This window comes from Cynocephalus volans, chromosome 4, assembly GCF_027409185.1.
Source record: "Cynocephalus volans isolate mCynVol1 chromosome 4, mCynVol1.pri, whole genome shotgun sequence".
NCBI lineage: Eukaryota > Metazoa > Chordata > Mammalia > Dermoptera > Cynocephalidae > Cynocephalus > Cynocephalus volans.
Window position 1 is genome coordinate 120,540,015 of NC_084463.1, and position 22,743 is coordinate 120,562,757.

At 38.0% G+C, this 22,743-nt stretch overlaps 1 protein-coding gene and 1 pseudogene across 3 annotated transcripts in view; both read left to right on the forward strand.

Annotated features, from left to right (window-relative positions):
• Positions 1–22,743, forward strand: part of NELL1 (neural EGFL like 1) — an 879,285-nt gene that overhangs the window by 176,375 nt on the left and 680,167 nt on the right. The window lies entirely within an intron of this gene.
• On the forward strand, positions 6,358–20,842 carry LOC134375027 (large ribosomal subunit protein uL11-like; annotated as a pseudogene).

Below are 22,743 nucleotides of genomic sequence, written 5' to 3' on the forward strand. Positions count from 1 at the left end.
ACATCAGCAGGTGTCAGGATGACGTAAGATGGCCTCTTCACAACTCTGATTGTAGGCTGGCTATTGACTGGTGTTCCTCAGTTCTCCTCTAAATGGTCTCTTATTCTTCAGTGGCCAGCTCAGGCTCATTCAAACGGCAGCCTTGGGATTCCAAGTATAAAAAGAGAGCAAGCCCTAGTGTACTAGTGCTTTTCAAGTCTCTGTTTGCTTGATCACATTCGCTAATGTTTTATTGCCCAAAGTAAGCCATATGGCCAAATCCAGAGTCAAAGGGTAAAGAAATAGATACCATCTCTAGAAGGGCTGTTCTGCTATATCATATTGCAAGGATATGAATGCAAGGATGGAAATAATTTTTTGATTATTTTAATAATTTATTATACAAATCAAGATAAATAGACACCCACACTTAGACATATTGGCAAAGTAGCAGAACTCCAAAGACACAGAGAAGATCTTAAAAGTAGCCAGTGACATTCTGATTAGATCTTACACAATGTACACATGTTATGAAATAACAAACAAATATGTACATTGAAAAAAATAAAGATTAAAATAAAATAAAATGAAGTTGCTAGCAAGAAAAGGTACATTTTCCATAAAGAATAACGTAGATTGAGCAGCTAGGTTTTAAACAGTAAAAGCAGAAGACAGAAGACAGTGGAAATAATATTTTTGAAGTTTTGAGAGAAAATAACTCCCAAATGTAGTAGCATATATCCATTTTAATTGTCATTTGAGAATAGTGGGAAATAGACATTTGTAGACGAATTAAACTTTTAGTTTATGACCAATAGGTCTTTATAAAAAACTTCCCCAAAGGAGCTAATAGCTAAAGGCTACAGAGTTTCTTTCTGAGGTCATGAAAATGTTCTTTTTAAATTTTTTAAAAAAATTTTATTGTTTATGAGTATTCATGAGATACAAAGCTGATTGTCACCCCTTGTGCCCAAGATGTGGGGGCCAGATTCATACTGGCAGCATATCCATTACCACAAATTGCATTTGTACTCCGTGTCCCTCACCCAATTATCCCCAACCTCCTTTCCTATCCCACTCCCCCCCACTCCACTTTGTAGTCCAAGGAATGATCTCTCCCTCTGCAAGTCCAATGACTACTGTGGTCTTTCTTTCCTTCCTTCTTTCTCTCTTAGCTCCCACATGTGAGTGAGTACACGCAGTATTTATTCCTCTGTGCTTTGCTTATTCACTCAACCTAAGTTTCTCCAGGCTCCTCCATGTTATTGCAAATGGGAGTATTTCATTCTTTTTTATGGCAGAGTAGTATTCCATGGTGTATATATACCACACTTTCCTTATCCAATCATCCATCGATGGATATTTAGATTGGTTCCATATGTTGGCTATTGTAAACAGAGCTGCGATGAATATGGGAGTGCAGATTTCCCTTCGACATGATGATTTCCATTCCTCTGGGTATATACCCAGAAGTGGGATTGCTAGATCGTATGGAAGATCTATCTGTAGTTGTTTGAGAAACCTCCATACTGTTTTCCATAGTGGTTGTACTAATTTACAGTCCCACCAATAGTGTAGGAGTGTTCTGTCCTCTCCTCTCCCTTGCCAGCATTAGTTATTCACTGTCTTTTTGATTACAGCCAGTCTAGATGGGGTGAGGTGGTATCTCAATGTAGTTTTAATTTGCATTTTCCTGATAACTAGTGATGTTGAACATCTTTTCATGTACCTGTTGGCTATTTGTATGTCTCACATTGAAAAATGTCTATTCAGATCCTTTGCCCATTTTTTGATTAGATTGTTTGTTATTTTACTGTGTAATTGCTTGAGTTTCTTGTATATTATGGATATTAATCCCTTGTCAGATGCATAGTTAGCAAAAATTTTCTTCCACTCTGTAGGTTGTCATTTCACTCTGCTGATTGTTTCCTTTGCTATGCAGAAGCTTTTCAGTTTGATATAGTCTCATTTGTTTATTTTTTCTTTTGCTGTCTTTTCCCCAATGTAGATTTTTATTGCCTTTGTCCAATATGAGATGGCTATAAGCCTGAGGGGTGATTTCTGGCTTCTCAATTCTACTCCACTTGTCTGAATGTCTGTTTTTATGCCAGTACCATGCTGTTTTGGTTACAATGGCTTTGTAGTACAGTTTGAAGTCAGGTAGTGTTATGCCTCCAGCTTTATTTTTTTGCTCAGGATTGCTTTGGCTATTCATGGTCTTTTGTTGTTCCATACGAAAAGTAAGATTGTTTTTTCCATTTCTGTAAAGAATGTCATTGGTATTTTGATAGGGATTGCATTGAATCTGTAGATCACTTTGGGTAGTATAGACATTTTCACAATGTTAATTCTTCCAATCCAAGAGCATGGAATATCTTTCCATCTTTTTGTGTCTTCTTTAATCTCTTCCAGAAGTGGTTTGTAGTTCTCATTGTAGAGGTCTTTCACCTCCTTGGTTAAATTGTTCCCTAGGTATTTTATTTTTTTTGTGACAACTGTAAATGGGCTTACTTTCTTTATTTCTCTATCTATTAGTTCATTATTTGAATATATAAATGAAACAGATTTGGAGGCATTTATTTTGTATCCTGCAATGTTACTGAAGTTATTGACCAGCTCTAGGAGTTTTTTGATAGAGTCTTTAGGTTTTTCTATATATGTAGTATCATGTCATCTGCAAATAGAGAAAGTTTGACTTCATCTTTTCCAATCAGGATTCCCTTTTTTTCTCTTGCCTGATTGCCCTGGCTAGTACCTCCAGTAATATGTTAAGTGGTGAGAATGGGCATCCTTGTCTTGTTTCTGTTCATAAACGAAAGGCCTTTAGTTTTTCCCCATTCAGAATGATACTGGTGGCAGGCTTGTCATAAATGGCTTTTATTGTGTTGAGGTAATTTCCTTCTATACCTAATTTGTTGAGAGTCTTTATCATGAAGGGATGTTGAATTTTGTCAAATGCTTTTTCAGCATCTACTGAGATAATCATATGGTTTTTGTCCCTGAGTTAGTAGATGTGGTGTATCACATTTCTTGACTTTCATATGTTGAATCATCCTTGCATCCCTGAGATAAATCCCTCTTGATCATAGTGTGCAATTTTTTAATCTGTTGCTGTATTCTGATTGCTAATATTTTGTTGAGGATTTTTGCATTTAGGTTCATCAAGGATATTGGCCTGTAATTTTCTTTTTTTGTTATGCCTTTATCTGGTTTTGGTATCAGAGTTATGTTGGCCTCACAGAATGAATTTGAGAGAGTAGCTTCTGTTTAAAATGTTTGGAATAGTTTGAGGAGAATTGGTATTAACTCCTCTTTAAAAGTTTGATAGAATTCACCTGTAAAGCCATCCGGACCTAGACTTTCTTTGCTGGAAGATTGCTAATTACCTCTTCAATCTCATTGCACTGGGGAAAGGACTGCATCTTCAACAAGTGGTGTTGGGAAAACTGGACATCCATATGCAGAAGAATGAAACTAGACATGAATCTCTCACCATACACTAAAATCAACTCAAAATGGATTAAAGACTTAAGTATAAGTAAGTAATGTAAAATGTAAAATTACTAAGGCAAAATATAGGTGGGACACTTCAGCAACTAGATCTGGGCAGAGACTTTATGAACATGAGCCTGGAAGCACAAGCAGCAAAAATGAAAATGTTCTGAAATTGGTTTTGGTGATCATTGCTTAACTCTGTGAATATACTAGGAGGCACTTAATTGTACACTTTAAGTGGGTGAATTGTATAGTATGTGAGTTATATCCAATAAAGCTGTTACCAAAAACAATGAAGAAGAAGAGGAAGAAGAAAATAACTGCCCAGAAGGAAGACATAAGGTTCAAGTAGAATTGGTGAACAAATAAATATTAAGGAAAGGAACAAACCAGAATACTCATCAATTGATTAAATAATTATAATGCCCAATTTTAGAAAAAATAAAATTAAAATATTGACAGCAATAAAATTATAGTAGAGGATGATCTGACAAAATGTTGTAAGGGCTTATATTGATCACACACACACAAAATAGAGAAATTGATTAACTTTAGACTTTGTTTGCATGTTAAAAATTTAAACAAATGCCAGAACAATAGAAATCATGTTCAACTCTCAAATTTAAGTATAAGATAAAAAGGGAATTTTTAAAGAAGCTTCATTAACCCAAAATAAGGCAGGAAGAGACATGTGATATAAGAAAGCAGATATAATTCCCATTCACAATATTCATTATCAAATTAAATGATTTATACTCAGCGTTTAAATTCAGAATATTTTATTGGATTCATAAACTCAAATCCTGTTGTATATTGTTTATAGCAAAATAACAAAAAAAAAGACTAATAAATGTTATCAGTGAAATAAGAAAAAAGAGAAAAATCAGCCAAACTAAATAAGAGAAAGCTGAAGCGCTCTGCTAATATGAAACTTCAAAGCCAAAAAGGGTACCATGTCATGACAAACAATTCTAAAGATTCATATACTTATAACATAACCTTGAAATATACATTGTAGCATTGCAGAATAGTGAGGAAGGATGGCCCTCTCACTACAGGCTGGCAGATCAACTGAATATCTCCATGGGAAAAGAACTAATCTTGACCTCTATTTCGCATGTTATGCAAAATCAATTCCAGATGGATTATAGATCTAAATCGAAAAGGTAAACCAAGAAGGCATATAAAAGATAACATAGAAAAATACTTACGACTTTGATGTAGAAAAACAATTTTTAATAAGACATAAAAAATAACTATAAAGAAAAAAGCTGACATATTGGAATATATTAAGATTTGAAACTTTTTAAAAATCAAAATACATGACTAAGAGAGTAAAAAGCCATGACATAAAATAGAAGAAACTGTTCAAAGTAGTTGTATCCTACCATTAACAAAACTCACTGAAAAAGAAATTTGGAGATAAAAGGAGAATTTATTTTGATGAACAGTTTGCAAACTAGGGAGACTCAGCCCATGAACAGTTTGCAAACTAGGGAGAAGCCAGTCCGCAGAAGAAAATGAAAGTGCTCTCCACCAAAATAAAGAGAGGGATTGTCTTACATAGCCTGAGTTTCTCTCCAGTTTCCCATTTTGGTTTATCTATGGAAAAGATGGATCCTAGCTCTTCAGTTGTGTTTCGTTTGGCCCATTATACAAAAGAGGGATTCTGGCTGGCTGTGTTCTGGCCAATTAACATTTGACAGGTTGCAGTTTGTTGATTAAATTTGGGTGACAAAGTAAAGCTCTCTTGCAGCTACTGTTGGCACAGGCAGGGGAAGGCAGCCCATAAAAAACTTCAGACTGGGCACATATGCAACCTCCAGTCCACAAATGGCTATTTGACTCCACTCAAAATTTAGATCTAGTTAGCCACTCAGGATCTTTGACAAGGAATTGGCTCTTTCAGGGTTCACACACTACAAGCCTTTTATCCAGACTGTATAAAGAACTCCTTCACATCAATAAGAAAAAGTCTATTTAATTAAAAAAATAGGAAAAAATACTAACTGGCATTTCACAAAAGGACATATCCAAAAGGCCAGTAAACATAGGCAAAAGGTACTAATCTGATTAGTCATGAAGATAAATAAAGCCAAATTGAGATGCTGTGGATTACCTGTCAGAATGGCTAAAATTAAAAAGACTGACAATACCATGCATTTTCAAAATTGTGGAGCAATGGAACCTTCCTTCACTGCTGATGAGAGTGAAAATTGGTTTAAGCACTGTGGAAAGCTGTTTGGTAATATATTTAATAAAAATGGACATACATGTGTCCTATGACCAAGCAAGTATACTTCTAGGTATATGCCTAATAAAGATACACAAAAAGATGTTTTTATAGTAGTATTTATCATAGAAAAAAACTAAAAACAACTCAAATATCTATAAAAAGTTGAAAGGGTATAGAAATAGTGGTATTTTTCAACAGTAGCATATTACAGAGCAATTAAAATGAACAAATTGTACAGCAGCAATATAGATGAACCTCATAAGCTGTTGAATCAAGAGGCAGACACAAAAGGTTATAGTATGCTATACTATTTCAGTAATACAAATATATGCATTGTAGGTAATTACAAGGAAAAATGGATAAATTCACCATCATGCTGCATAATATTTAACATACTTCTCTCAGTCATTTATAGGTCAAGCAGGGAATAAAGTTAGTAAGCATATGGATTTAAACATAATACTTAACAGGTTTATCTAATGGCTATGTATAAACCCTATAACCAACAATGAACACATCTAGCACATGGGATATTTATGAAAATTGACTACAGAAGAGAGGCAAGACAAGATGATGAACCAGAAGTGCCCAGAGCACATACCTCCCACAGAAAAGGAGCAGAACAACCAACAGACAGCTAAATATTGATGGGGGCATCTGTGAGAGAATGCAGGAGTGCAACAGGAGACTATGAGATCCCTGTGGTGCATGAAAGCCCAGGATGGCAGCATAGAGAAGAGACAGAGGCACACAGCTTCAGCCATCATGTCTCTGCCACTGTGACCAGTGCAGAAGAATTTTCCCTTGCAGTGAAAAGGTAGGCAGATGGCCCACACCAACCCCCATTCTAACCACAGAAGCCTACTATTGTTTTGCAGGAGGATTCCACAGAGCTTGCAGCCATGGAGCCAAGTATGAGGAGCTGCCTAGAATATACAGGCTTTGTTGCTCCAGAACAAGAGCACATACTGTGCATTCCCTACCCCTTATCCTTGTGACCCAAGCCTATTTAGTTGGCACTATCTTGAAACCGCAGCCACTGCACAAGCCTACCCTCCTCTGGGACAAGTAGCTACAATGCTTCCCTAGCCTTAAGGCTCTGCCATTGTCCAATGCACTCACAGGAGAGGCTACAACACCCTGATCCCAGTGGTTTGAAGCTTGGGCCCATAGAGGCTGTAACTGTAGTCCTACCATCTGGAAGTCAACCCCAGGCCTCAGAACTGACACACCACCAGGTCCTTGGCCAGAGATCAGATAGGCAGACCCACCTCTAGCAGACTACCTCTCTTTCCTCCCTCCATTAGCTACCTGAGATTTTTGTGTCTGAGCCCCCAACCCAGAAAAACACCTGACTGGTCTCTACCCTAATGAATATGCCTTTGGCCTGGTAGAAATAAAGTGCATCTGCACCCTCTCAGAGAAGTGGCTACAAGGTTTCATCCTCAACAGTCTCACCTAGTGGACTTGCCCACTGCCTGAGAGGTAGCTGGCTGGGTTCCCTGTCCATAGGCTGTCTTCTCAACCTCACCCACTACCTGAGAAGGAGTTGGCATGGCCCCCTATTTGCAGCCCTGCATAGCAGCCTTGCCTACTGCCTGAGAAGCTTCTGGCCAGGTTCCTGCTTATAGTCCTGCCTTGAGGCCTTGCCTTCTGCCTGAGAGGTGGCAGGCTGAGCCCCTGCTTGGAAGGCCGGCTTCCTAACCTCACTTACTACCCAAGAAGTGTGTGGATGGGATTCCTTTCTCCAGCTCTGCCTTGAGGAATTTCCCATCACTCAAGAAGCAGCTGGCTGGGTACCTTCTCAGCAGGCCTGCTTCCCAACTTTGCCCATCACCCAAGAAGTGGCTGGCCAGACCTCCTCTCTGCAGTCCTACCTAGCAGCCTCACCCACTGCTCAAGAAGAGTCTTATTAGCTCTACCCTTGGCCCTTGAACCACCAACAGAAGCACTACTGCAACCTGACTCCAAGAACTGGCACAGTGGATGAGCCATTAGCAAAACCAAACTCAGCTAACTGAGCCAAAGCACACCTACACCCCTAGCTCAGAGAAACAGCTCAGTTGTCATGCTGAGGGGCAGGAAGACCTGCCCCTGAGACTTTGAGCCATCCCATGCACATGTATCTGAGTGAGAAACAGCTTAGCTGACATGCCCCTGGCAGGCCCACCCATGATCAGAGAAGCAGCACAGTCACTGATGAACCATTTCCAGAGATCCTGACAAGCCTCACACCCACATCCCTAGCCTGAGAATCAATCCAGCAACCCCATGCCATGATCCAACTCTCAAGATGACTGACATACAGGTTGCATACACGTATGCCCAGCCTGTGAACCAACCCAGTGAACCCCCCAGCAGAACTGTGCCACTGCTGCCACAAACCTCTCTGCTGAGTTACTCACAGGCATAGCAAAATTGGATTAGAGCTGAAGAAATTACACAGAGTCTACACTACTGCATCCATCCAGAACAAAGCTATTGTACTCTACTCAATTGACACCCTAGGACATATTTTCAGGTGAAAGTATTTCCCCACAGAAGACACTATACAAAACTCAAAGAGATGACTGTACCACTTGATGTGCAGACATTGACACTGGGAAACAAAAAGCATGAAAAAACAAGGTAACATGATACCACCAAAAAAAAAAAAAAATACACTAGCAACTGATCCCAAAGAATTGAAAATTGCTGACTTGCCAGAAAAGGATTTCAAATTAATAATCTTAAGGAAAGTCACTGAGATAAGAGAGAATACAGAAAAATAATTCAACAAAACCAGGAAAACAATTTATGGTATGAATGAGAAGTTCAACAAAAAAAGAGATATCATTTAAAAAATCAAACAGGAATCTTGGAGTTGAACAATTCAATGGTTAAAGTTAAAAACACATCTGAGAGTCTCAACAACAGACTACATCAAGCAAAAGAAAGAATTTCTGATCTTGAAGACAGCAGTTTTGAAATAACAAGAGAAAAAAAAAAGAATGAGAAAAGATGAACAAAACTCATAAGATTTATGGGATGCTATTAAGTGAACAAATATCTGAATTATGGGCATCCCAGAAGAAGAAAAAAAAATATTGAAAATATAATTAATGAAATAATAGCTAAAAACTTTTCTAATCTTGAGAAAGATAAGAACACCCAAATCCCGAAAGCTAAAATGTCCTCAAATAGGTTCAATCCAAAAGGTCCTCTCCAAGACAACTTGTAGTCAAACTATCCAAAGTTAAAGACAAAGAGAGAATTCTAAAAACAGCAAGAGAAAAATGTCAAGCCATTTATAAGGAAATCCCCATTACACCAGCAGAAGACTTCTCAGCAGAAACCTTGCATGCCAGGAGAGAATGGGATGATATATTCAAAATACTGAAAGGAAAAAGAAAAAATCTTCCAGTCAAGAATATTATACCCAGCAAGCTATCCTTCCCCCCAAAAAAGAAGAAATAAATTCTTTCTAAGACAAGCAAAAATTAAGAGAATTAATTACCACCAGACTGGATTTGCAAGAAATACTTAGGGCAATCCTGCATCTAGAAGAGAAAGAATAACAACTATCATGAAAATACCTGAAAATATAAAACTTACTGGTGGTGTAGATACACAAATAAGAAAGAGAAAGGAATTAAACTTTAGCAGTACAGAAAATCATCAACCCACAAGAATATACAATAAGAGAGGAAGAAAGGAACAAAGAATACATAAAACAATCAGTAAAATGATAGGAGTAAGACCTATCAATAGAATGATAGGAGTAAGACCTCATAACAAATTATGTATAGAAGGAAAGTATTTTAATACAATAAAGGCTATATATGACACACCCTCAGTTGTCAATAATATCCTTAAATGTAAGTGGATTAAATACCCCAATTAAAAGACATAGACTAGCTGAAGATTTTAAAAAATGACATTTTTATATGCTGTGTGCAAGAAACAAACTTTACCTACAAAGACATGCATAGACTGAAAGTGAACCATCCTTGCATCCCTGGCATAAATCCCACTTGATCATGGTGTATAATCTTTTTGTTGTGCTGTTGGATTCAGTTTGCTAGTATTTTATTGATGATGTTTGTATCTGTGTTCATCTGGGATATTGGCCTGTAATTTTCTTTTTTTGTTGTGTCCTTGCCTGGTTTGGGTAACAGGGTAATACTGGCCTCATAGCGTGAGCTTGGAAGAATTCTTTCCACTTTCCGAGTCTTAGGATCAAATCAATAAATGTGATACATCACATCAGCAGATGAAAGAAGAAAAATCATATGATCACCTCAATACATGCAGAAAAGGCATTTGATAAAATTCAACATCTCTTCATGATAAAAATATCATCAAATTATGTATAGAAGGGAAGTATTTTAATACAATAAAGACTGTATATGACAAACCTTTGGCTAAAAACATATTGAATGGGGAAAAACTGAAAACTTTCCCCCTAAGAACTGAGAGAAGCCAAGGATGCCCACTCTCACCACTTTTATACTACATAGTACTGGAAGTACTAGCCACAGCAATTAGGCAACAGAAAGAAATAAAGGGAATCCAAATTGGAAAGGAGGAAGTAAAATTGTCCCCGTTTGCATATGACATGATTTTATATAGAAAGAAACCTAAAGACTCTACCGAAAAAACTCTTAGACCTGATAAACAAATTCAATAAAGTTGCAGGATATAAAATCAATACAAAAATCAGTAGCATTTCTATATACCAACAACAAACTAACAGAAAAAAATCAAGAAAACTGTCTTATTTACAATAGCAACAACGACAACAAAATACCTAGGAAAAATTTAACCAAGGAGGTGAAATATCTGTACAAGGAAAACTATAAAACACTGATTAAAGAAATTAAAATGAAACAGAAAATGGAAATACACCCCACGTTCATGGATCAGAAGAATCAGTATTGTCAAAATGATCACACTACCCAAAGTGATCTACAGATTCAATGCAATCCCCATCAAAATACCAAGGACACTCTTCACAGAAATAGAAAAAACAGTGCAAAATTTAATATGAAACAACAAAAGACCTCAAATAGCCAAAGCAATTCTTAACAAAAAGAACAAAGCAGGAGGCATCACAGTTTCTCACTTCAACATATATTACAAAGCTATAGTAATTAAAACAGCATGGTTTTGGCACAAAAACAGACACATAGACCAATAGAACAGAATAGGGAACCCAGAACTGAGTCCATATACCTACAGCCAACTGACTTTTGACAAAAGAGCCAAGAACACACATTGGGGAAATGACAGTCTCTTCAATAAATGGTGCTGCAAAAACTGAAGATCCATGTGTGCAGAATAATGAAACTAGAACCCTATCTCTGACCATATACAAAAATCAATTCAAAATGGATTAAGAACTTAAATGTAAGACCAGATACAGAAAAACTTCTAGAAGAAAGCAGAGAAATGCTTCAGGACATAGGATTAGGAAAATATTTTATGAAAAAGACTTCAAAAGCACAAGCAACAGAATCAAAAATAAATAAATGGGCGGTTTCAAGATGGCGGCGGCTGCGGCGGCTGGCGCGGAGTAGCTGAGGTGGAAAAGGTGGCCACTGGGCCTCAGGCAGCCGGGAAACTTGTGGACCTTCCTCTGGCCATCTCTTAAGGGAGGACTGCTGCTGCTGGCCGGTCGTGGGGGCTCAACGCCACTTTGCCCCCGGCAGGAGAGGCTGCCTCATTTACAGGCAACAGCTTTGAAGTGTGGAGCAGGAAAAGAACTGATTCTTAGCTGCAAAAGTGAGTCTTGAAACAGGGAACACGGCGCCAGGGCTGCTGTGGATGCAGCCAGGATCCCGGAGGCTGGGGCCGCACTGAAGGCGGCCAGCTGCCCTATTCAAGATTCGAGGTTTCAGGCCGGCATTAAAGAAGACTCCTGGGAGCGCCCGAGCGGCGCCGCGACTGAACAGCCCGAGGCGGCAGCGCCGAGAACACGGAAGGCAACAAACCAGAGACAGAGCGAGCGCCCGACCTGGCACAGCACTGTGAGTGATCCCTGGCACAGCTCTGTTCGGGGGGTGGTTGCCCACGCGGCTCCCCGACTGCACCACCAGGCCACTCACTGCCCCGGTGCTGCCTCCATTTTCCCAGGTGCGGGCAGCTCCGCCCTGCTCGGCCATCACTGAGCCCATTTGCTTGGCCTGGCGCGGGGCTTTCCGGACCCTGCGGGCTGGCTTCCTCTCCCACTCCCTCCACGGTTCTCTGGCAGGGCTGGGGGTGTGGGGCGTCCCGACCAGTTTTGGGAGGGCTAGGAAGTACGGGCGGGCCGACTGTCACTCCACCACACCCTGGACTCCGGCCCCCGGTAAACTTCCTGTTACTGGGAGGCAGATACCATCTCTGCGACCACCAGTTTGGAAAAAAGCCTAACGAATTTCTGGTTGGGAATAGTGTGGTAGGAGAGTTCCCAGGTCCGCTTGAACCTGCCGGAGAGCAGGCTGCAGGCGGGCACTAGACTCGGTTTATACCGGGGGGATACAAAGGTGAACAAGACCCGAGAAAGATCTACACAGTGTTACAAAGGCACCCAGAGAGACCGGTCGTCTGTGCCTAGCAGAAACCTGGTAGACTTCCTGGGCGAGGCGGTGCTGAGCAGGGTCTTGAAGGCCCAGCTGATAGACGAGGGGTGCAGAAGACACGCCCCAGCCCAGCACAGTGTGCACAGAGGGGGGAGATGTGCGGCCAGGGAGGCGGAGACTCGACAGAAACCACACACCCGGTGGGGTCGCCACTGCACGATCTAACAGCCTGGGCCAGAGCACACGGAACGGGGAGAAGTCCTGTACAGAAAGTGAAAGCTCAACAGAGATCACACACCCTGTGGTACGTGATCCACCAGCCCAGCAGAGTACAAGCTGACCAGAAAGGTGGATCCCTGGAGAAGCCCAAGACCCGAGGCAACCACACACACAAGACACTAGAGGCCAACTGAGCAGTCACGGCGGGAGCCATACCAAATTGGCAACAACAGCAACATCCTAGTTAGTCATTAGTCTTAAACCGGTGGACTGTGAAACCCCCTGCCACAATGAATAAACACCAAAAAAAGACACCAGAAATACAAAAAATCAAGAAAGTACACCACCAAAAGTTAATAAATCTCATACTCTAGATCCTATAGAACAAGAAGCCCTTGAAATAACTGACAAGGAATTTCGAGTGATAATTCTAAAGAAACTGAATGAGATACAAGAAAACTCAGCTAGACATCATGATGAAATGAGGAAAAGTATACAGGATCTGAAAGAGGAAATATACAAGGAAATCAATGTCCTGAAAAAAAATGTAGCAGAACTTGCTGAACTGAAGAAGTTATTCAGCGAAATAAAAAACACAATGGAGAGTTTAACCAGCAGGCTTGTCGAAGTTGAAGAGAGAACCTCTGAACTTGAAAATGGGCTGTTTGAAATAACACAAGCAGACAAAAAGAAAGAAAAAAGAATCAAGAACATGGAAGAAAATCTGAGAGAGATATCAGACAACCTCAAGCGCTCAAATATCCGAGTCATGGGTATTCCAGAAGGGGAGGAAAATGGAGATTCCATTGAAAACATATTCAACAAAATAGTGGCAGAAAACTTCCCAGGTATAGGAAAAATCACAGATCTTCAGATCCAGGAAGCTCAACGATCTCCAAACGTATTCAACCCAAAAAGGCCTTCTCCAAGACATGTCATAGTCAAATTGGCAAAACTCAGAGACAAAGAGAGAATCTTAAAAGCTGCAAGAGAGAAGCGTCAAATCACCTATAAGGGAGCCCCAATCAGGTTAACATCAGACTTTTCATCACAAACCCTAAAAGCTAGAAAGGAATGGGATGATATTTTCAAAATACTAAAAGACAAAGATTGCCAACCAAGAATACTCTACCCTGCAAGGCTATCCTTCCGAAATGAGGGGCAAATAGTATATTTCTCAGACAAACAAAAACTGCGGGAGTTCACTACCACAAGACCACCCTTACAAGAAATCCTCAAGGGAGTACTGGGTTTGGTTCCTGAAAAATAACTACCACTGCCATAAAAACCTAAGAAAAATCTAAACCCGCTAGTACAATAAAAATGGCATTCATGAAGAGAAAACAAGCTAACAAAAACACTATCTACAACCTAAGGAACCAACAAACAAAGAAACCAAACAGTAAATCAGAAAGCAAGGAACAAAAGACACCTAAGACAACCAAACAACCAATAAAATGCTAAGAATAAATCAACACCTTTCAATAACAACTCTGAATGTTAAAGGCTTAAATTCCCCAATTAAAAGACACAGACTGGCTGACTGGATCAAAAAGCAGGACCCAACTATATGCTGCCTACAAGAGACCCACCTCACCCATAAAGATTCACACAGACTAAGAGTGAAAGGATGGAAAAAGATTTACCATGCAAACAGAAAAGAAAAACGAGCTGGAGTGGCTATTCTTATATCTGACAAAATAGACTTTAAACTAAAAACCATAAAAAGAGACAATGAGGGACACTACTTAATGATAAAAGGACTGATCCATCAAGAAGACATAACAATCATAAATATGTACGCACCCAATGTTGGAGCAGCCAGATTTATAAAACAAACTCTATTAGACCTAAAGAAGGAAATAGACACTAATACCATAATAGCAGGGGACCTGAACACTCCACTGTCAATATTAGACAGATCATCTAGGCAAAGAATCAGTAGAGAAACACAAGATCTAAACAAGACTCTAGACCAATTGGACCTGGCAGATATCTACAGAACATTCCACCCAACAACCTCAGAATATTCATTCTTCTCATCAGCACATGGATCATTCTCCAAGATAGATCACATATTAGGTCACAAATCAAGTCTCAATAAATTCAAAAAAATTGGAATTATCCCATGTATCTTCTCAGACCACAATGGATTAAAACTAGAAATTAATAACAAGCAAAACTCTGGAAACTATACAAACACATGGAAATTAAACAGCATTCTACTTAATGACATATGGGTCCAAGAAGAAATCAAGCAGGAAATCAAAAAGTTTATTGAAACTAATGAAAACAATGATACATCATACCAAAACCTGTGGGATACGGCAAAAGCAGTATTGAGGGGAAAATTTATTGCCTTAAATGCTCACTTCAGAAGAATGGAAAGATGGCAAGTGAACAACCTAACACTTCACCTTAAAGAACTAGAAAAACAAGAACAATCCAATCCTAAAGTTAGCAGACGGAGAGAAATCATTAAGATCAGAGCAGAACTAAATGAAATTGAAAACCAAAAAACAATTCAAAAGATCAACGAATCAAAAAGTTGGTTTTTTGAAAAGATAAATAAAATTGACAAACCATTAGCATGGCTAACAAAAAAAAGAAGAGAGAAGACTCAAATAACAAAAATTAGAAATGAAAAAGGCGATATTACAACTGATTCATCTGAAATACAAGGAATCATTCGAGACTACTATAAACAACTATACGCCAACAAATTTGAAAATCTGGAGGAAATGGATAAATTTCTGGACACACACAAGCTCCCAAAACTGAACCGTGAAGACGTAAAAAATTTGAACAGACCAATAACAATAAAGGAGATTGAAGCTGTTATCAGAAGGCTCCCAACAAAGAAAAGCCCAGGACCAGATGGATTCACAGCAGAATTTTACCAAACATTCAAAGAGGAATTGACACCGATTCTTTACAAACTATTCCAAAAGATTGAAACGGACGCAAATCTCCCAAACTCATTCTATGAAGCAAACATCATCCTGATACCAAAACCAGGTAAAGATATAACCAAAAAAGAAAACTACAGGCCGATATCCTTGATGAATATAGATGCAAAAATCCTCACTAAAATACTAGCAAACAGAATACAGCAACACATACGAAAAATTATTCATCACGATCAAGTGGGATTCATCCCAGGGATGCAAGGTTGGTTCAACATACGCAAATCAATAAATGTGATACACCATATTAATAAACTCAGACACAAGGACCATATGATCATCTCTATAGATGCTGAAAAAGCATTTGATAAAGTTCAGCACTCATTCATGACAAAGACCCTCTATAAGTTAGGTATAGAGGGAAAGTATCTCAACATAATTAAAGCCATATATGCCAAACCCACTGCCAATATCATCCTGAATGGGGAAAAGCTGAAAGCTTTTCCTTTAAGAACAGGAACTAGACAAGGATGCCCACTCTCACCACTCCTATTCAACATAGTGTTGGAAGTACTAGCCAGAGCAATCAGAGAAGAGAAGGAAATAAAGGGCATCCAGATTGGAAAAGATGAAGTCAAACTGTCCCTGTTTGCAGATGACATGATCCTATATATCGAACAGCCTAAAACCTCTACAAAAAAACTCTTGGAATTGATAAATGATTTCAGCACAGTAGCAGGATACAAAATCAACACACAAAAATCAGTAGCATTTCTTTTCTCCAATAGTGAACATGCAGAAGGAGAAATCAAGAAAGCCTGCCCATTTACAATAGCCACCAAAAAAATAAAATACTTAGGAATTGAGTTAACCAAGGAGGTGAAAAATCTCTATAATGAGAACTACAAACCACTGCTGAGAGAAATTAGAGAGGATACAAGAAGATGGAAAGATATTCCATGCTCTTGGATTGGAAGAATCAACATAGTGAAAATGTCCATACTACCCAAAGTGATATACAAATTCAATGCAATCCCCATCAAAATTCCAAAGACATTTTTCTCAGAAATGGAAAAAACTATTCAGACATTTATATGGAACAATAAAAGACCACGAATAGCCAAAGCAATGCTCAGCAAAAAAAATAAAGCTGGAGGCATAACACTACCTGACTTTAAGCTATACTACAAAGCTATAATAACCAAAACAGTATGGTACTGGCATAAAAACAGACACACTGACCAATGGAATAGAATAGAGAATCCAGAAATCAACCCACACACTTACTGCCATCTGATCTTTGACAAAGGCACCAAGCCTATTCACTGGGGAAGGGACTGCCTCTTCAGCAAGTGGTGCTGGGATAACTGGATATCGATATGCAGGAGAATGAAACTAGATCCATACCTCTCACCGTATACTAAAATCAACTCAAAATGGATTAAGGATTTAAATATACACCCTGAGACAATAAAACTTCTTAAAGAAAACATAGGGGAAACACTTCAGGAAATAGGACTGGGCACAGACTTCATGAATACGACCCCAAAAGCACGGGCAACCAAAGGAAAAATAAACAAATGGGATTATATCAAACTAAAAAGCTTCTGCACAGCAAAAGAAACAATTAAAAGAGTTAAAAGACAACCAACAGAGTGGGAGAAAATATTTGCAAAATATACATCTGACAAAGGATTAATATCCAGAATATATAAGGAACTCAAACAACTTTACAAGAAGAAAACAAGCAACCCAATTAAAAAATGGGCAAAAGAGCTAAGTAGGCATTTCTCTAAGGAAGATATCCAAATGGCCAACAGACATATGAAAAAATGCTCAACATCACTCAGCATCCGGGAAATGCAAATCAAAACCACATTGAGATACCATCTAACCCCAGTTAGGATGGCTAAAATCCAAAAGACTATGAACGATAAATGCTGGCGAGGCTGCGGAGAAAAAGGAACTCTCATACATTGTTGGTGGGACTGCAAAATGGTGCAGCCTCTATGGAAAATGGTATGGAGGTTCCTTAAACAATTGCACATAGATCTACCATACGACCCAGCCATCCCACTGTTGGGAATATACCCAGAGGAATGGAAATCATCAAGTCGAAGGTATACCTGTTCCCCAATGTTTATCGCAGCACTCTTTACAATAGCCAAGAGTTGGAACCAGCCCAAATGCCCATCATCAGATGAGTGGATACGGAAAATGTGGTACATCTACACAATGGAATACTACTCAGCTATAAAAACGAATGAAATACTGCCATTTGCAACAACATGGATGGACCTTGAGAGAATTATATTAAGTGAAACAAGTCAGGCACAGAAAGAGAAATACCACATGTTCTCACTTATTGGTGGGAGCTAAAAATTAATATATAAATTCACACACACACATACACACATACACACACAAACCGGGGGGGGGGGGAAGAAGATATAACAACCACAATTATTTGAAGTTGATACAACAAACAAACAGAAAGGACATGGTTGGGGGTAGGGGGGGAGGGAGAAGGGAGGGAGGTTTTGGTGATGGGGAGCATTAATCAGCTACAATGTATATCGACAAAATAAAATTAAAAAAATAAAAAAAATAAAAAAAAAATAAATAAATGGGATTATATCAAACTAAAAAGCTTCTGCACAGCAAAAGAAACAACCCACAGAATGAAGAGACAACTTGCAGAATGGGTGAAAATATTTGCAAACTATGCTTCCAACGAGAAATTAATATCCTGAATTTACAAGGAACTCAAACAACTCAATAGTAAAAAACAAATAATCTCATTAAAAAATGGGTAAAGAAACTGAATAGGCTTTTCTTAAAAGAAGACATACAAATAGTCAACAACTGTACAAAAAAATGCTCAACATAACTACTCATCAGTGAAATTCAGATCAAAACCACAATGAGATATCACCTCACCTCTGTTAGAATGGCTATTATCAAAAGATGTAAAATAACAAATGTTGTCAAAGATGTGGAGAAAGGGGAACCTTTGTACATTGTTTGTGGGAATGTAAATTAGTATAGCCATTATGGAAAACAATATGGAGGTTTCTCAAACAACTACAGATCGAGCTTCCGTATGATCCAGCAATCCCATTGCTGGGTATATACCCAAAGGTAAGGAAATCAACATGTCAAAATGATACCTGCACTCCCATGTTTATCGCAGCTCTATTCACCATAGCCAAGATTTGGAATCAACCTAAATGTACATCAATAGATGACTGGATAAAGAAAATATGGTGTGTATACACAATGGAATACTACTCAGCCATAAAAAGAATGAAATTTTTCTGTTAGCAACAACATGGATGAGCTTGAAGAAAATTAAGTAAAATAAGCCAGGTACAGAAAGAGAAATATTGTGTGCTCTCGCTCATATGTGGAAGCTAAAAAATTGATCTTGCAGAAGTAGAGTATAGAATAGTGATTACTAGAGAATAATAAGGGGAGGGGGGAGGTAAGGTGGGGAGAGGGTGGTCAACAGATACAAAATTGTAGAGAGATAGGAAGAAGAAGATCCAGGTCTATAACAATATAGGGTGACTATAGTCAACAACAAATTACTACCTAACTTCAAATAACTAATTGAGAGCACTTTGAATGTTTCCAACATGGAGGGGTGACAAATGTTTGAGGTGATGGATATGCTAAATACCTTGATATGATCATTGTACATTGTAATAAATGTAGCCATATATAACATTGTATTCTATAAGTATATAGCATTATCATGGGTCAATTAAGAAAAAATAAAGAGAGAGAAAGAGAAAAAGGGAGAGAAAAAAAAAAAGAAATAGAGAGTAGAATAGTGGTTACCAGAGGCAGGGAAGGGGAGGGGGGAAAGGGGATGAGAAGAGGTTGGTAAATGGGTACAAAGTTACAAAGTTACATTCAGATAGGAAGAATAAGATCTGGTACTGTAAGGTGACTATAGTGAAAAATATTATATTATCTATTTCAGGACAGCCAAAATAGAGGATCTTGCATGTTATAATCACAAAGAAATGATAAATGTTTAGGTGATTGATTGGATCATTATACAGTACATGCATGTATTGAAACAACAAACTGTACCCCATAAAAATGTACTATTAAAAAGTAAATAAATGAAAGTGGTAAAACAAAACCAAACTGACTACATAAAAGGCCATAAAAAGTAATGCTCAACCAATTTCAAAGAATAATACATAAACTGTTTTCTCTGCCAACAATGCAATTAAATTAAAAGTGAATAGTGAAAAAATAAGTAACACCCCACCTTAATATGTTTGGAAGTGTTAAAAAAAATTCCTTTAAAGTAACTAATGGTTCTAAGAAAAAATAATAATGTCAATTAATAACTAAAGCAGATAGATAATAAAGCTACTAATAATCAAAACTTTTGAGATGCAGCTGAAGCAATTCTTAGAGAGAAATATTTATCTTTAAATGCCTGTATCAGAAAAGGTAGAAATTTAATGAGTTAAGCATCTAAATTAAGAAGCTAGAAGAACAACAGGATTAATCCAAAGAAAGTGAAAGGAATTAAATAATAAGCATATAAGAACAGAAATTAATAAAATAATGAGTAAGATACAATAGGCAATATCAAGAAAACCAAAATTAGGTCATTTGAAAAGACAAATTTGGGAGTTTAAACAAGAATGAGAAAAGGCATAAAAAGCAGTAGGAATAATAAAAAGCATATAACAGTAAATACTGAAAAAAATTAAATAATAGTAATTATTTATTAATAACTTTTTGCCAATAGAATAGAAAATTAGAGAAAATGGACAATTTTCTAAAAATAAATATAATGCTAAAATAGACTTAAGAACTGAAAAACCCCTGTCATCTTAGAACCATTAAAGTAATTGAGTTTGCCTTTTGGTTTTGGCTTGAGGAGGCCAAGGTGCAACTTTCCTTGGTTGTCCAGAATCTAGGTTCACCTGACACCAGCTGCCCCAGCACGCTGCCTAAGTGCAACCCCAGTGAGATCAAAGTCGTACACCTGAAGTGGTGAAGTTGTGCCACGTCTGCCCTGGCCCCCAAGATTGGCTCCCTGTGTCTGTCACCAAAAAAGGTTGGTGATGTTGTTACCAAGGCAACTGGTGACTGGAAGGGTCTGAGGATTACAGCAAAACTGGCCATTCAGAGCAGACAGGCCCAGATTGAGGTAGTTCTTTCTGCTTCTGCCCTGATCATCAAAGCCCTCAAGAAATGGCCAAGAGACAGAAAGAAACAGAAAAAACTTTAAACACAGTAGAAATACCACTTTTGATGATATTGTCAGCATTGCCTGACAGCTGTGGCATTGATCTTTAGCCAGAGAACTCTCTGGAACCATTAAAGAGATCCTGGAGACTGCCCAGTCTGTGGGCTGCAGTGTTGATGGTTGCCAGCCTCATTACATCATCGATGGCATCAGCAGTGGTGGGGTGCAGTGCCCAGCTAGTTAAGAATACAGAGGAAAATAGTGCAAAATCTATTGTATCAGTTAGCTTTTGATGCACAGCAAATCAAAACAAATCAAACAAATGGCTTGAAACAATACCCTTCATATAGCTCACAATTTTGTGGGTCAGCAACTTGGGCTGGGCTTACGTAGCTGGCTGGTTCTTGTATTCTCAGTAGGTTCACTCATGCAACTTGATCAGCTGCTGGGTTTTCTGGGGACTGGCTGTTCTAGGATGGGCTTAGCTTGGATGGCTCACCTCTGTGTCACGTGGTCTCTAACTTTCCAGAAGGCTAGCCCAATTTAGTTTACATGATGGCTGAGCAGAGTTTCAAAAGCCAGAGCAGAAGTGTGCAAGGCCTTTTGCAATCTAGTCTTAAAACTTGCGCATTGTTACTTTTGCTTAGATTCAAGGGTATGAGAAATAGATCCTATCTTTTGATGGGATATGCTACAAATCCACATTGCATAGGACATGGACACAGTGAAGAGTGAAGAGCAAAGTTTTGCGACCATTTTTGCAGTCTGCTATGTCTCTCCACTGAATAACCACTAGGCTTGGTCAGTTTTACAGGGGAGTTCTAGCATATATCCGAAGGAAATAATTCCAATCTTTATATAACCTCTTCCTGAGAAGAAAATAAGTGAGAATTTTATGAGGATAGTGTGACCTTGATTTGGAAGCAAGACAAGGACTGTGTAAGAAAGGAATTATATGAGCCAATTTACTTTTGAACACAGATTAGATAAAAAAATTCTAAACAAAATATTAGCAAACTGAATCTAGCAGTGTGTGTCTGGGTGTGAGAGAGTATCCATTAAAAATCAATAAGAAAAATTCTCAGAGCTCTATAGGAAGTTAGGCAATAGATATGAAAGAACAGTTGTCTAAGGTGGAAACATAAATATCTAGTGAACATATTAAAAAGAATTCAATTTTACTTTATCTTGAAAATGCAAGTTAAAACCACTATGAGATACTATTTCTTACCCATCAGCTTGGCAAAAGTGAAAAAAAAAATCTGACAATGTTATATATGGGGAAATCAGTTAAGCAATGGACACGTACCCATTGTGGTGGAAACACGAATTGATAAAACCAATGAAGAGAGTAATTTGGGAGTTTTTGTAACGTGCACACCTTATGGCACAAGAACCCAACTCCTCAGTGTAAACATTGAAGAATCTCTTGGTAATATCCCAGGGAGATATATATAAGCATCATCACAGAAACTTTTTGTTTTGTTTTGTTTTCATTTTTTAAAAATTTCAAAAACTTGAAAAAAACTAATTGTCTATCAATAGGAGAATGTTTAAATAAACTGCAGTACAATCATACAAAGAAACACTAAAATCAGTGAAATTGAATAAAAATTGGTGAATTACAAATGTAATGTTGAATCAAAAAGTAAGTAGCAAGAGAAAATTATGGTTTTAAATCGTTTATATATTTAAAAATGCAAAACAATTTAATATGTTGCTTGGTACATTCACATGTATGAAATGATAAATGTGTCGGATTGATAAACACTAAATTCAGAATAGTTTACTTCTGAGAGGAGGGAATGGGAATGTTATTAGAGATGTACACCCAAAAGATTTTAACTATATTGATATCTTATGTTTTAAGCTAGGTGGTGCATTCATAGGTGTTTGTTGTATTTTGTTTTTAATTCTTTTGTGCATAATAAATATTCAAAACTTAAAAAGGGCAGAATTCTTCAGGGCAATAATCCACATATATATGAGGGTACTTCAAAATGCTCATGGAATTATTCATATTATTGTTTGGTTCTATTTTTCCATGAAAAATTTTGAAGTATATATGTATGTGTGTATGAATATATATATGTGTGTGTATGTGTGTGTATATGTGTGTGTGTGTGTATACATATTTATATACAT